This window comes from Neophocaena asiaeorientalis, unplaced genomic scaffold, assembly GCF_003031525.2.
Source record: "Neophocaena asiaeorientalis asiaeorientalis breed wild unplaced genomic scaffold, Neophocaena_asiaeorientalis_V1.1 scaffold537, whole genome shotgun sequence".
NCBI lineage: Eukaryota > Metazoa > Chordata > Mammalia > Artiodactyla > Phocoenidae > Neophocaena > Neophocaena asiaeorientalis.
In genome coordinates this window covers 1716978-1734524 of record NW_020174419.1, presented here as the reverse complement: position 1 = coordinate 1734524, position 17547 = coordinate 1716978, and the positions used below count along the sequence as shown (strand labels likewise).

General features: G+C 36.8%; 1 pseudogene; it reads left to right on the top strand.

Moving 5' to 3' along the window:
• LOC112407188 (BRISC complex subunit Abraxas 2 pseudogene) overlaps positions 1-15461 on the top strand; it is a 54898-nt pseudogene extending 39437 nt beyond the window's left edge.
• The last annotated feature ends 2086 nt before the right edge of the window (positions 15462-17547 follow it).

Here is a 17547-nt window from a genome sequence, read left to right as displayed (position 1 = left end):
AATGTATCTTTGTTTAATGAGAATCAAAACCCCAAAAACTCATGCTCATATCCAGAATTTCCCCAAAATATAATTAGTATAAATGATGAGAAAAGCTTGTGCTTTTTTTCCCCCATGTGGTAATTCAGTTTATTGTCAAAGGTAACATTCAGTCCAATGTTGTTCATGTTTAACAAATACTTAGAAGTCACCTAACTGCCCAAGTCACAATGCTCAGCCCTTAAATACTAAGATGCAATCCTAGAGTATTGCAATAACTTCTTAACTGATTTCCTTTCATTCTGTCTCTCTGTATACCCAGGTCAAACCTCTACACTGAGAATTCCTTTATGAAGCCATTTCTGATTCCTCATCAGAATAATTTCACCCTCTCTTCATTCATTTATGATACAACGCTTATTCTTGTCTAATGGCATATGATATATGTTATCATTAGACAACATATTCATTACAGATACTGAAGATGATTAGTTACAGATGTGTGGCAGATACAGATGCAGTGTGGCTACCCCTACATCCACTGCATTTTTAAGATAAACTATTGAGAATTACAAACACACAAAGAAGTGCACAGATCATGTATATGTTTCTCAATAAATTTTCACAAAGTGAACATGTTCATATAACCCCTTTCCAGAGCAATAAACAAAATATTACCAAGTTCCCAAGTGGGGGCCTCTGCTCCCTCCCAATCACAACTCTCCTCACCAAAGGTAACACCAGCTCACCTCTTATCACCGTAGATGAGTTTTAGTTTTTTGTGTCTGGATTCTTTTACTCAATATTAGGTGTGTAAGTACTGGCACTGTTAGTAGTTTATTCATTAATACTGCTGTTTAGTATCCCATTTTGTGGATATACTACAATTTATCTATTCATTCTACTTTTGCTTACTTGTTTGGTTTACAAGTTTGGGGCTATTAGAAAGAGTGCTGCTATCTACATTCTAACATACAGCTTTCGGTAAACATTTATATACATACATTTCTGTTCATTCATTTATCCTTCTCTTGGGATATTAAATTGCCAACATGAAATCAAGAATTGCATTCTATTTTGTTTTAAATACAGGAATGTGTTTCTGAAAATATTTGAGTTTTGAAGGCAACTAAAGGGAACTTCTTAAGCTGGTCCACTTTCCAATTCCAAACATTAGGACTCTTAAGTCTGTTTCAAGTTCTATTTCCCAGAAGTAAGCAAGCTAATTAATAGAGACTATTAATTTAAAAAAATCCGTTCTCAGTTTAAAACAAATAAACAAACCAAATATTCTGTAATATCAAAGAAAAAGGAGAAATCACAAAATGTAAAGGTAATATGAATTCCTAAAGAGGAACTTTCACATGAATTCCTAGAAAGTTTTATAAAAGCAATTCATACCAATGGTTAGTAAACTGAAACTGGATCTTAACAATGAACCCAGAAAGACTGACATAATTTCTAAAGTATAAAAAGTAAAGTCTGTATTGAAAACATTTAATATAGTGTAGTTGAATTGTCCTTAAAGAAAATCAGATAAGTGAAATGGAAGACAGATTGGAGCAATTTTATTCCAAGAGGAGAAGGAGAATGAAAATATACTATGTAAGTAATAGGAGCCTCCCGAAAAGAACACAGAACAAAGAGGGATGACTAAATAAGCAAGGACATAATAAAATAAAATTAAAACTCTAGAACTAAAGTAAATAAATTCTCAAGATTGAGAACTAAGAGAAATTAAAAAGGCCTACTATGTTCCAAGTAAAATATAAACTACTACTGAAACATATTAACAATTTTAACATTAATTTTTAATGCTAAAACTCAATGAAATAACATATCAAACAAATACTGATTAAATATTGGACTGGCCAAAAAGTTCGTTCGGGCATTTTTCATAACATCTGATGGGAAACCGAAACGAATATTTTGGCCAACCCAATAATTTTTTAAAATATCTTTTCCTGAATAAAACACTGGCAGATGTAATATAACATCTTAAACATGGAATTCCACACTTTGAGCTCAACAATATCTTTTTTCCTTTTGCATTTTCTAGCATTTTGTTCATTTAGTACGTATTCCTATTTTATCTAAATTGATCATCCTTTAGTCTTCTTATATAAATACATATTGTGCAGGTTATATCTTAATATATCCCCAGACATTCAAAAAGACTCATGGGATCACTGATGAACACAAGAAATTAAATAATTGATTTCTTAAAGTGTAGGTACAATTTTGTACCAATAATGGAATATCCACTAAATGTGGCTGTTGTTTTTGAAAAGAAACAATTAGGTTTAATTAAACAACATCATTAAGACAGGGGAAAGACTAATAAAAATAAATTAGAATACAGAACACCAAAATTGAAGGAGAGCTAGTACTGAAAAATCTTAACTGGTATAACTGTTGGAGCAAAGTAGGATATAAAAGAAAAAAAAAAGGTGACAATTAATGGACTCTACCTTCAAGATAAAATACAGATATATGGGAAGAGTGAGAAGGTAAGAGAGAAGCTATAAAAGTGTTCAACTGCTCTTTCTCCCAAGGCAGTATGCAAAAAGACTACCCTAGTATTTCAAAACTTGTAATACATTACAAAATGAGTAATTATGCAATTAAGAAGGAAAGAGTAGAGGAGCTTCAAGATGGCGGAAAAGTAAGACGTGGAGATCACCTTCCTCACCACAAATACATCAGAAATACATCTACATGTGGAACAAGAGCTACAGAACACCGACTGTACGCTGGCAGAAGACCTCATATCTACCGAAAGGCAAGAAACTCCCCACGTACCTGGGTAGGGCAAAAGAAAAAAGAAAAAAGAGAGACAAAATAATAGGGTTGGGACCCGCACCTCTGAGAGGGAGCTGTGAAGGAGGAAAGTTTTCCACACACTAGGAAGGCCCTTGCTGGGCGGAGGCTGTGGGTGGCAGAGGGGGGAAGCTTCAGAGCCGCGGAGGAGAGCACAGCAACAGGGATGCGTAGGGCAAAGCGGAGAGATTCCCGCACCGAGGATCGGTGCCGACGGGCACTCACCAGCCCGAGGCTTGTCTGCTCACCCACTGGGGCAGGTGGGGGCTGGGAGCTGAGGCTCGGGCTTTGGTCGGAGTGCAGGGTGAGTACTGGCGGGGTGAACACAGCCTGAAGGGGTTAGTGCACCACAGCTAGCCCGGAGGGAGTCTGGGAAAAAGTCTGGAGCTGCCGAAGAGGGAAGAGACTTTTCTTGCCTTTTGTTTCCTGATGCACGAGGAGAGGGGATTAAGAGCACTACTTAAAGGAGCTCCAGAGACAGTCGTGAGCTGCGGCTATCAGCCCGGACCCCAGAGACGGGCATGAGACGCTAAGGCTTCTGCTGCCACCACCAAGAAGCTGTGTGCAAGCACAGGTCACTATCCATACTGCCCCTCCGGGGAGTCTGTGCAGCCTGCCACTGCCAGGGTCCCATGATCCAGGGACATTTTCCCCGGGAGAACGCACGGCGTGCCTCAGGCTGGTGCAACGTCACGCCATCCTCTGCTGCCGCAGGCTCGCCCTGCATCCGTATACCTCCGTACCCCCCAGGCTGCGTGAGCCAGAGCCCCCGAATCAGCTGCTCCTTTAACCCTGTCCTGTCTGAGCAAAGAACAGACGCCCTCAGGCGACCTACAGGCAGAGGCGGGGCCAAATCCAAAGTTGAACTCCAGGAGCTGTGCAAACAAAGAAGAGAAAGGGAAATCTCTCCCAGCAGCTTCAGGAGCAGCAGATTAAATCTCCACAATCAACTTGATGTACCTGCATCTGTGCAATACCTGAATAGACAACAAATCAACCCAAATTGAGGAGGTGGACTTTGGGAGCAACAATATATATATATTTTTCCCCTTTTTCTCTTTTTGTGAGGGTGTATACGTATGCTTCTGTGTGTGATTTTGTCTCTATAGTTTTCCTTTTACCATTTGTCTTAGGGTTCTGTCTGTCCGCTTTTTTGTTTTTTGTTTTTCTTTTTGTATAGTTTTTAGCACTTGTTATCATTGGTGGATTTGTTTTTTTGGTTTGGTTGCTCCTTCTTTCTTTCTTTCTTTCTTTTTTTTTTTTTAATTACTTTTTTAAACATTTTTTTTGCGGTATGCGGGCCTCTCTTTTTTTTTCCATGGCTCACGGGCCCAGCCACTCCGCAGCATGTGGGATCTTCCTGGACCGGGGCACGAATTCGTGTATCCTGCATCAGCAGGTGGACTCTCAACCACTGCACCACCAGGGAAGCCCACTAAAACATTTTTTTAATAATTATTTTTATTATGTATTTTAAAAACTATTTTATTTTACTTTATTTTATTTTATCTTCTTCTTTCTTTCTTTCTTTCTTTCTTTCTTTTTTCTCCCTTTGATTCTGACCCGTGTAGATAACAGGTTCTTGATCCTCCAGCCAGGCATCATGGCTGTGCCTCTGAGGTGGGAGAACCAAGTTCAGGACACTGGTCCACAAGAGACCTCCCAGCTCCACATAATATCAACTGGTGAAAATCATCCAGAGATCTCCATCTCAATGCCAAGACCCAGCTCCACTCAAAGACCAGCAAGCTACAGTGCTGCATACCCTATGCCATCCAACAAGCAAGACATAAACACAAGCCCGTCCATTAGCAGAGAGGCTGCCTAGAATCATAATAAGGCCACAGACACTGCAAAACACACCACCAGACGTGGACCTGCCCACCAGAAAGACAAGATCCAGCCTCATCCACCAGAACGCAGGCACTAGTTACCTCCACCAGGAAGCCTACAGAACCACTGAACCAACCTTAGTCACTGCGAACAGACACCAAAAACAGCAGGAACTATGAACCTGAGACCTGTGAAAAGGAGACCCCAAACTGAGTAAGTTAAGCAAAATGAGAAGACAGAGAAACACAGCAGATGATGGAGCAAGGCAAAAACCCACCAGACCTAACAAATGAAGAAGGTATAGGCAGTCTACCAGAAAAGGATTCAGAATAATGATAGTAAAGATGATCCAAAATCTTGGAAATAGAATGGAGAAAATACAAAAAACATTTAACAAGGACTTAGAAGAATGAAAGAGCAAACAAACGGTGATGAACAACACAATAAATGAAATTAAAACTTCTCTAGAGGTGACCAATAGCAGAATAACTGAGGCAGAAGAACGGATAAGTGACCTGGAAGATAAAACAGTGGAAAAAACTACTGCAGAGCAGAATAAAGAAAAAAAAAAATGAAAAGAATTTAGGACAGTCTCAGAGACCTGTGGGACAACATTAAATGTACCAACATTCGAATTATAGGGGTCCCAGAAGAAGAAGAGAAAAAGAAAAGGACTGAGAAAATATTTGAAGGGATTATAGTTGAAAACTTCCCTAATATGGGAAAGGAAACGGATAATCAAGTCCAGGAAGCACAGAGAGTCCCATACAGGATAAATCCAAGGAGAAACACGTCAAGACACATCATAATCGAATTGGCAAAAATTAAAGACAAAGAAAAATTATTGAAAGCAGCAAGGGAAAAATGACAAATAACACACAAGGGAACTCCCATAAGGTTAACAGCTGATTTCTCAGCAGAAACTCTACAAGCCAGAAGGGACTGGCATGATATACTTAAAGTGATGAAAGGGAAGAAACTACAGCCAAGACTACTGTACCCAGCAAGGATCTCATTCAGAGTCTATGGAGAAATCAAAAGCTTTACAGACAAGCAAAAGCTAAGAGAATTCAGCACCACCAAACCAGCTCTACAACAAATGCTAAAGGAACTTCTCTAAGTGGAAAACACAAGAGAAGAAAAGGACCTACAAACACAAAACAATTAAGAAAATGGTCATAAGAACATGCATATTGATAATTACCTTAAACGTGAATGGATTAAAAGCTCCAACCAAAAGACACAGGCTTGTTGAATGGATACAAAAACAAGACGTATATATATGCTGTCTACAAGAGACTCACTTCAGAACTAGAGACACATACAGACTGAAAGTGAGGGGATAGAAAAAGATATTCCAGGCAAATGGAAATCAAAGGAAAGCTGGAGTAGCTATACTCATATCAGATAAAGTAGACTTTAAAATAAAGAATGTTACAAGACACAAGGAAGGACACTACATAACAATCAAGGGATCAACCCAAGAAGAAGATATAAAAATTATAAATATATATGCACCCAACATAGGAGCACTTCAATATATAAGGCAAGTGCTAACAGTTATAAAAGAGGAAATTGATAGTAACACAATAATAGTGGGGGACTTTAACACCTCACTTACACCAATGGACAGATCATCCAAAATGAAAATAAATAATGAGACAGAAGCTTCAAATGACACAGTAGACCAGATAGCTTTAATTCATATTTATATGTTGTTCCATCCAAAAACAGCAGATTACACTTTCTTCTCAAGTGTGCACGGAACATTCTCCAGGATAGAACACATCCTGGGTCACATATCAAGCCTCAGTAAATTTAAGAAAATTGAAAACATATGAAGCATCTTTTCTGACCACAATGCTATGAGATTAGAAATGAATTACAAGGAAAAAAACATAAAAAACACAAACACATGGAGGCTAAAAATTACGATACTAAATAACAAACAGATCACTGAAGAAATGAAAGAGGAAATCAGAAAATACCTAGAAACAAATGACAATGAAAACACGATGATCCAAAACCTATGGGATGCAGCAAAAGCAGTTCTAAGAGGGAAATTTATAGCTATACAAGCCAACCTCAAGAAACAAGAAAAATCTCAAGTAAACAATCTAACCTTACACCTAAAGGAACTAGAGAAAAATGAACAAACAAAACCCAAAGTTAGCAGAAGGAAAGAAATCATAAAGATCAGAGCAGAAATAAATGAAATAAAAACAAAGAAAACAATAGCAAAGATCAATAAAACTAAAAGCTGGTTCTTTGAGTAGATAAACACAATTGATAAACCATTAGCCAGACTCATCAAGATAAAGAGGGAGAGGACTGAAATCAATAAAATTACAAATGAAAAATGAAAATTTACAACATTCGATGCAGAAATACAAAACATCCTAAGGGACTACTACAAACAACTCTATGCCAATAAAATTGACAATCTGGAAGAAAGGGACAAATTCTTAGAAAGGTATAACTTTCCGAGACTGAACCGGGAAGAAACAGAAGATATGAACAGACCAATCACAAGTAATGAAATTGAAACTGTGAGTAAATATCTTCTAACAAACAAAAGTCCAGGACCAGATGGCTTCAGAGGTAAATTCTATCAAACATTTAGAGACGAGCTACCACCTATCCTTCTCAAACTCTTCCAAAAATTTGCAAAGGAAGGAACACTCCCAAACTCATTCTATGAGGTCACAATCACCCTGATACAAAAACCAGATAAGGATACTACAAAAAAAGAAAATTACAAACCAATATCACTGATGAATATAGATGCAAAAATCCTCAACAAAACACTAGAAAACAGAACCAACAACACATTAAAAGGATCATACACCACGATCAACTGGGATTTATCCCAGGGATGCAAGGATTCTTCATTATAAGCAACTCAATCAATGTGATACACCATATTAACAAATTGAAGAATAAAAACCATATGATCATCTCAATAGATGCCAAAAAAGCTTTTGACAAAATTCAACACTGATTTATGATAAAAACTCCAGAAAGTGGACATACAGGGAACCTACCTCAACATAATAAAGGCCATATATGAAAAATCCACAGGAAGCATCATTCTCAATGGTGAAAAACTGAAAGCATTTCCTCTAAGATCAGGAATGAGACTAGGATGTCCACTCTCACCACTATTATTCAACATAGTTTTTGAAGTCCTAGCCATGGTAATCAGAGAAGCAAAAGAAATAAAAGGAATACAAATTGGAAAAGAAGTAAAGCTGTCACTGTTTGCAGATTACATGATACTATACATAGAGAATCTTAAAGATGCCACCAGAAAACTACTTGAGCTAATCAATGAATTTGGTAAAGCTGCAGAATACAAAATTAATGCACAGAAATCTCTTGCATTCTTATACACTAATGATGAAAAATCTGAAGGAGGAATTATGGAAACACTCCCATTTACCACTGCAACAAAAAGAATAAAATACCTAGGAATAAACCTACCTAGGGAGACAAAAGACCTGTATGCAGAAAACTATAAGACACTGATGAAAGAAATTAAAGATGATACACACAGATGGAGACATATACCATGTTCTTGGATTGGAAGAATCAATAATATGAAAATGACTATACTACCCAAAGCAATCTACAGATTCAATGCAATCCCCATCAAATTACCAATGGCATTTTCTATGGAACTAGAAAAAGTCATCTTTTAATTTGTATGGAGACACAAAAGACCGATGCCAAAAAGCGAAAGCAGTCTTCAGGGAAGAAAACGGAGATGGAGGAATCAGTCTCCCTGACTTCAGACTATACTACAAAACTTCAGTAATCAAGACAATATGGTACTGGCACAAAAGCAGAAACATAGGTCAATGGAACAAGATAGAAAGCCCAGAGATAAACCCATGCACATATGGTCAACTAATCCATGACAAAGGAGGCAAAGATATACAATGGAGAAAAGAGAGTCTCTTCAATAAGTGATTCTGGGAAAACTGGACAGCTACATGTAAAAGAATGAAATTAGAACACCCCCTAACACCATACACAAAAATTAACTCAAAATGGTTTCAAGACCTAAATGTAAGACTGGACACTTTAAAACTCTTAGAGGAAAGCATAGGAAGAACACTCTTTGACATAAATCACAGCAAGATCTTTTTTGATCCACCTCCTAGAGTAATGGAAATAAAAACATAAATAAACAAATGGGACCTAATGAAACTTACAAGCTTTTGCACAGCAAAGGAAACCATAAACAAGACTAAAACACAGCCCTCAGAATGGGAGAAAATATTTGCAAATGAATCAACAGACAAAGGATTAATCTCCAAAGTATATAAACAACCCATTCAGCTCAATATTAAAGAAACAAATAACCCAATCCAAAAATGGGCAGAAGACCTAAATAGACATTTCTCCAAAGAAGACATACAGATGGCCAAGAAGCACATGAAAAGGGGCTCAACATCATTAATTACTAGAGAAATGCAAGTCAAAACTACAATGAGGTATCACCTCATGCTAGTTAGATTGAGCATCATCAGAAAATCTACAAACAACAAATTCTGGAGAGGGTGCAGAGAAATGGGAACCCTCTTGCACTGTTGGTGGGAATGTAAATTCATACACCCACTATAGAGAACAGTATGGAGGTTCCTTAAAAACTAAAAATAGAATTACCATATGATCCAGCAATCCCAGTACTGGGCATATATCCAGAGAAAACTGTAATTCAAAAGGACACATGCACCCCAATGTTCATTGCAGCACTATTTACAATAGCCAGGTCATGGAAGCAACCTAAATGCCAATTGACAGATGAATGGATGAAGAAGTGGTGGTACATATATACAATGGAATATTACTCAGCCATAAAAAGGAATGAAATTGAGTCATTTGTTGAGACGTCAATGGATCTAGAGACTATCGTACAAAGTGAAGTAAGTCAGAAAGAGAAAAACAAATATAGTATGTTAATGCATGTATGTGGAACCTAGTAAAATGGTACAGATGAACCAGTTTGCAGGGCAGAAGTTGAGACACAGATGTAGAGTACAAATGTATGGACACCAAGGGGGGAAAACAGCAGTGGTGTTGGGATGGTGGTGTGCTGAATTGCGTGATTGGGACGGACTTTTATACACTGATGTGTATAAAATTGATGATGAAGAAGAACCTGCAGTATAAAAAACAAACAAGCAAACAAACAAAAACAAGTAATACTAATCTTTCTTTGGGTTATTTGTATGGAAGTATGTTAATATAAATGTTTCAGACATTACATGAAATTTCTAAAAATCTTATATATTCTGGTATAATGTTATAAGTCATAATTATAGTTATTACCTTACAATGTATATCTCAGAAATAACTAAATTTCCTTGTCAATTGCATTATTGTGAGCTTTCATCAAATCTTTAACCGTGGTCATTTTTAAGTCTTTTGTCATTTACAGACAGCTCTGGGTGTACTCTGATGCTTTTGCAAATATGTTCCCATAAAAGGGTTTCATCTTCAAGGAATTCATGGAAAAGACTCTGACAAGTACAGGTTTCTGGTAATTGACTATACTGCTGAACTGAATGAATAAGCATTTTCATAACTCTAATGGAAAACTGATGAATTCATAAAAGTGCTAACAAAATATTAAGATGAAAAAAAATTACATGGGACTGAGTGAACTGCAAAAAAAAATACAAACACATGGAGGCTAAACAATACACTACTTAATAACTAAAAGATCACTGAAGAAATCAAAGAAGAAAACAAAAAATACCTACAAACAAATGACAATGAAAAAACGATGACCCCAGCAACGAAGACCCAACACAGCCAAAAATAAAAAAAGCAGTTTTAAGAGGGAAGTTTATAGCAATACAATCCTACCTTAAGAAACAAGAAACATCTCAAATAAACAACCTAACCTTACACTTAAGCAATTAGAGGAAGAAGAGAAAAAGAAAAACCAAAGTTAGTAGAAGGAAAGAAATCATAAAGATCAGATCAGAAATAAATGAAAAAGAAATGAAGGAAACAATAGCAAAGATCAATGAAACTAAAAGCTGGTTCTTTGAGAAGATAAACAAAATTGATAAACCATTAGCCAGACTCATCAAGAAAAAAAAGGGAGAAGACTCAAATCAATACAATTAAAGATGAAAAAGGAGAAGGAACAACTGACACTGCAGAAATACAAAAGATCATGAGAGATTACTACAAGCAACTATATGCCAATAAAATGGACAATCTCGAAGAAATGGACAAATTCTTACAAATGCACAATGTTCTGAGACTGAACCAGGAGGAAATAGAAAATATGAACAGACCAATCACAAGCCCTGAAATTGAAACTGTGATTTAAAAACTTCCAACAAAGAAAAGCCCAGGACCAGATGGTTTCACAAGTGAATTCTATCAAACATTTAGAGAACAGCTAAAACCTATACTTCTCAAACTCTTCCAAAATATAGCAGAGGGAGGAACACTCCCAAACTCATTCTATGAGGCCACCATCACCGTGATACCAAAACCAGACAGAGATGTCACACAGGAAGAAAACTACACGCCAATATCACTGATGAACGTAGGTGCAAAAATCCTCAACAATATGCTAGCAAACAGAATCCAACAGCACATTAAAAGGATCATACACCATGATCAAGTGGGGTTTATCCCAGGAATGCAAGGATTCTTCAATATACACAAATCAATCAATGTGATACACCATATTAACAAATAGAATGATAAAAACCATATGATCATCTCAATGGATGCAGAAAAAGCTTTTGACAAAACTTAACACCGATTTATGATAAAAAACCCTCCAGGAAGTAGGCATAGAGGGACTTTCCTCACCATAATACAGGCCATATATGACAAACCCACAGCCAACATCGTCCTCCATGGTGAAAAACTGAAACCATTTCCACTAATATCAGGAACAAGACAAGGTTGCCCACTCTCACCAGTATTATTCAACATAGTTTTGGAAGTTTTAGCCACAGCAATTAGAGAAGAAATAGAATTAAAAGGAATCCAAATCGGAAAAGAAGAAGTAAAACTGTCACTGTTTGCAGGTTACATGATACTATACATAGAGAATCCTAAAGATGCCACCAGAAAACTACTAGAGCGAATCAATGAATGTGGTAAAGTAGCAGGATACAAAATTAATGCACAGAAATCTCTTGCATCCCTATACACTAATGATAAAAAATCTTAAAGTGAAATTAAGAAAACGCTCCCGTTTACCACTGCAACAAAAAGAATAAAATACCTAGGAATAAACCTACCTAAGGAGACAAAAGACCTGTATGCAGAAATCTATAAGACACTGATGAAAGAAATTAAAGATGATACAAACAGATGGAGAGATATACCATATTCTTGGATTGGAAGAATCAACATTGTGAAAATGACTATACTACCTTAAGCAAACTACAGATTCAGTGCAATCCCTATCAAACTACTACTGGCATTTTTCATGGAACTAGAACAAAAAATTTCACAATTTGTATGGAAACACAAAAGACCCCGAATAGACAAAGCAATCTTAAGAAAGAAAAACGGAGCTGGAGGAATCAAGCTAACTGACTTCAGACTATACTACAAAGCAACAGTAATCAAGACAGTATGGTACTGGCACAAAAACAGAAAGATCAATGGATCAGGATAGAAAACCCAGAGATACACCCACACACATATGGTCACCTTATCTTTGATAAAGGAGGCCAGAATATACAGTGGAGGAAAGAAACCCTCTTCAATGAGTGGTGCTGGGAAAACTGGACAGCTACATGTAAAAGAATGAAATTAGAACACTCCCTAACACCATACACAAAAGTAAACTCAAAATGGATTAAAGGGCTTCCCTGGTGGCACAGTGGTTGAGTGTCTGCCTGCTGATGCAGGGGACATGGGTTCGTGCCCCGGTCCAGGAGGATCCCAAATGCCACAGAGCGGCTGGGCCCGTGGGCCAAGGCTGCTGAGCCTGCGCATCCGGAGCCTGTGCTCCATGGTGAGAGAGGCCACAATAGTGATAGGTCTGCATACCACAAAAAAAATTGGATTAAAGACCTAAATGTAAGGCCAGACACTATCAAACCCTTAGAGGAAAATATAGGCAGAACACTCTATGACATAAATCACAGCAAGATCCTTTTTGACCCACCTCTTAGAGAAATGGAAATAAAAATAAACAAATGGGACCTAATGAAACTTAAAAGCTTTTGCATAGCAAAGGAAACCATAAACAAGATGAAAAGACAACCCTCAGAATGGGAGAAAATATTTGCAAATGAAGCAACTGACAAATGATTAATCTCAAAAATTTACAAGCAGTTCATGCAGCTCAATATCAAAAAAACAAAAGCCCAATCCAAAAATGGGCAGAAGACCTAAACAGACACTTCTCTAAAGAAGATATACAGATTGCCAACAAACCCATGAAAGAATGCTCAACATCATTAATCATTAGAGAAATGCAAATCAAAACTACAATTAGATATCATATCACACCGGTCAGAATGGCCATCATCAAAAAATCCACAAACAATAAATGCTGGAGAGGGTGTGGAGAAAAGGGAACCCTCTTGTACTTTTGGTGGGAATGTAAATTGATACAGCCTCTATGGAGGACAGTGTGGAGGTTCCTTAAAATCAACAAATAGAACTACCATACAAACCCTCAATCCCACTACTGGGAATATAGCCTGAGAGAACCATCATTCAAAAAGAGTCATGTACCAAAATGTTCATTGCAGATCTATGTACAATAGCCAGGACATGGAAACAACCTAAGTGTCCATCAACAGATGAATGGATAAAGATGTGGCACATATATTACTCAGCCATAAAAGGAAACAAAACGGAGTTATTTGTAGTGAGGTCGATGGACCTAGTGACTGTCATACAGAGTGAAGTAAGTCAGAAAGAGAAAAATAAATACCATATGCTAACATGTATATATGGAATCTAGAAAAAAATGGTCATGAAGAAAAGAGGGGCAAGACAGGAATGAAGACACAGACCTACTAGAGAATGGACTTGAGCATACACGGAGGGAGAAGGGTAAGCTGGGACGAAGTGAGAGAGTGGCATGGACATATATACACTACCAAACGTAAAATAGATAGCTAGTGGGAAGCAGCCACATAGCACACGGAGATCAGCTCGGTGCTTTGTGAACACCTAGAGGGGCGGGATAGGGAGGGTAGGAGGGAGGAAGATGCACGAGGGAAGAGATATAGGGACATATGTATATGTATAACTGATTCACTTTGTTATAAAGTAGAAACTAACACACATTATAAAACAATTATACTCCAATAAAGATGTTAAAAAAAAAGAAGCAAACAGTAAAATAAGAGCATAAAATAGGATTATAGAAGATGACATCTAAATAACAATTAGAACAATAAATTTTAATGCTTTAAAATCTCTATAAAAATCTGAAGGACCTTATATTGAATTGGTAAAATATATTAAAAATATAGAGTACAATTTTTAGACTCTACATGTAAACACCTATGGGGAGTGCTCCAAGGCCCACACTGAGTTCCCCGGGTTAGCGCTTCTCTGAGGTCGACCTTCATCATAAATTTGGGGTCCTTAGCACAGATGTATGCCAGACAGAATCTCACTTGCTTCCCCCTTCCTTGCCAGGACCAGACTGACCCCCTTCATGGAAGCACCAGCCTAAGCATGATTATAATTGGGGACTGCTATTTTTAAGGGACAAATTTGAGGAAGGATTTTTGCTGGAACAGGTAAGACAAGGTGAAACCTTTAGCATTGGTGACTCACAAATCAACAACGCAGAATTTTTGCAAGTAATTGAAACCATTAGCCTTCTTCAAAACTTTTTAGTTTTTATAACTAAGCAAGCAAAGTTAGTAAAGACAGTTTGCATGGTACTAAAGATCAGAGAAAGTTATTGGTGGGTACAGATTCTGGCAAAACACACAGCAGATACACGCAGAGAGGAGGTTTTCCACAAGCAGCTCACCAGCGTTCTCCCCAAGCTGGACCTTCTTTTCCTTCTCTACAGTTTCATCTCCACAGCCAACAACTCCACTCATGCTTTAGTAAATCTTCTCTTTAGACTAAATCGAAGATGTAATCAAAGGAGATCCTTCATTATTCCCAACGTAGGCAAGATTAGCCAGCATGAGTACAAAGTGCCTTCAGTGCCAAATATTAAGAGTTATGCCAGTTATTAAAGAGCATGGTAATGACTTTTTTTTTTAACAAGGACGGAGTAATGAAAGACATTAGGACTATTTACAGGTTTATATCACACTTCATGCAGGCAGTGTGTGCAGCTGTGGAAAAGAGTGAGTGAGTTGTTGAATCTTGTCAGGCAGAAGTGAACAAATTAAGAAGACAAATCACTCAGATGAAAAACAAACAAACAAAAAAAGAACAAGAAGGAAGATTGCAGCAGGCAATGGTAAGCAAACAGATGCCGTCTGAAAGTTTGGAACCCATGTTTGGTCCTCTGATGCCATGAGTCTGTAGCTGAGGTAGAAGTACACTGGGAGATGCAGAGCTTTCTGATCCTCCTCCCTCTTACTCTGATTTTCACACACACAGTCAAGAAACCACTTCGAGCCTTTCTCACATGAAAAGTAGAGTATTTATGCCTTGATCTCAAGCCATGAGCTCTTCCAATTATGTTTCCATTAGTGCCAGACTGAAATATCCTGGAAGTGGAGCAGGATGAAACTTTGATTGACCCCCGCCCCCCTAACATTAGGGAGTACTCACATTTGAGGAATTTGCCACCACTGACATATACCCACGAGGGCTCCAGGAACACTCAGACCTCCCAGAATTAAATAAAGAAGAAGCACTCTCCACTTAGCACTGTTTTTCTTAATTACTTATTGAGACAATATTTGAAAACTTGTTCTGAGGGAGAATTGCTTTCTTAGATCCCTGGACTCCCAAGAGGAGAGTCCTTGTTCACAGAACTTGTTGGAGAGTCACATATGCAGATCCTCACCTTTGGTCCCAGTGTGTAGGTTTTAAGACACAACCATTAAGATAATCAAATTGCCTAATTCTGGTGTGATTCAAGGGTGTACAGTTAAGTTTAGGCAAAGTAAAATAATGAACATAGGTTTTGTTCTTTAAAATAAATTAGAAATTAGAGACTAAGCACAAGTAATTTATAAATGTTCTATAATTAATCTATAAATGAAAATTTTACTCCGTGCACTATCATGCCTTAAATTTACTTTTCCCAAAAGAAGATGAATTTAGTAGAGATTTCAAAGAACTTTCTTTCTATGATAAGCCAAGTTCATCTTTACCAGAAAACTTTTAAAAATAATTCCATGAAGTCTGAGTGGCACAAATCAGATATATCTTCTCTTGTCATACTGGATATGACTATGTGAGATCAAAAGAGAGGGCTTTGCTTCAACGTTTTTCTACTAGCCTAATATGCGTTGACACTTAAAATGATTGCCTTTTAAATAATGTAGAAATGATAATTACCAGTAAGTAATCATCCAAATAAGTATGTCATCAAATAACTTATTTTTCTTTTGGAGGATTACAGTGACTGCTATGTTGTATTAGCCAATTTATGGTCTCAGTTCCAGTCTTAAAGGAAAGCTGTACAGCAATGGAGGACAGAAAGGAATTATGTACCAGACTCAAATTTTGTGATGAACAGATTTCAGACACAGTGGATTTAGTTCAGTTCCTATGTAGTGCATTTAATTCATTTAGATTTCCTGACAAATCCTGGTGTTAATTCAATTTGTGGAGAAAAGATATTTAATAAACTGTTTGGGAATCTTGATGAATAAATATTCATTTTAAATCTGGGGAAAAAATAAACCTATGGGCTACAGGTAAAAAATGTACTCAGGATCTATATTTTATCTTTATAGTATTTTTTACCCCAAGTGTAGAGATTGTATCAACATTTCTCAGATTGGAGGAAAATAAAATAACTTTTTAAATCTGGTCATAGCTCAATTTAAATTCAGGGAATATTAAACTAAACACAACTTTCTATCTTGAGTTTATAAATTAAGAGTGAAAGAAATATGAAATGAAAAAACTAAACATTCCACTTAAAATCATAGAAAAGTAAGGATAAACATTAAAAGAAGCAAATTGTCAACAGCTATTTTCAGGATATTAGCCAAAGTGGACAAATTTGCCTGTAAATATTGATCAAAGTACCTGACTAATCGCCTTTACGTCATGTTGTAAAGTATAAATGTGATAACATTGGACAATGTTGGGGTTCATTCTTATTTAGACTTCCAGATTACATATTGTGGGTGTAAATCAGGAGATTTTAGTGGCACAGTAGGCTAAATGTATGACGTGATTCAAAGGTACTGATTGTGATATAATGCTGAGTACATTTAAACTTATTAATATAGTAGATAAGACTTTCATAGAAGACTGATGATGCTCATAGTTGCTATGAATGAAAATTACCAGCATAAGGTTTATTCTAACAAGATTCTATACATTTCATGTTATTATATTTATTTTATAAATTTATTTTGAATGTAAGAAATCTGACATGAAGTAGAGTCTTCTGAAAGCTGTGTTTTCCTTTGTGGCAATTGCAGAAATTCTAGTTTTCATGAAAATGAATATAATAAGAAATACAATAGTAAGAAATCCATTTTATGCATCAAGTTCTTGAATACTTTTTTGAATGTTTGTCATGCTCAGTTTCATCAAGCTCAGTGCATAATTTAGGTATTGGAAGCATCACTTCATATCATTGTTTGGTTTTAACATCTAGCCTAAGTTATTTCCCAGGTAACAAATGTATTTGACACTATTACAGATAATTTTTTTTGTTTGGTTACATATTAACCTGCCATTTCTCCAGTGCTTTGTTTTAATATGTTCAGATTATATACAATTCATGTCACTCTACCTAAG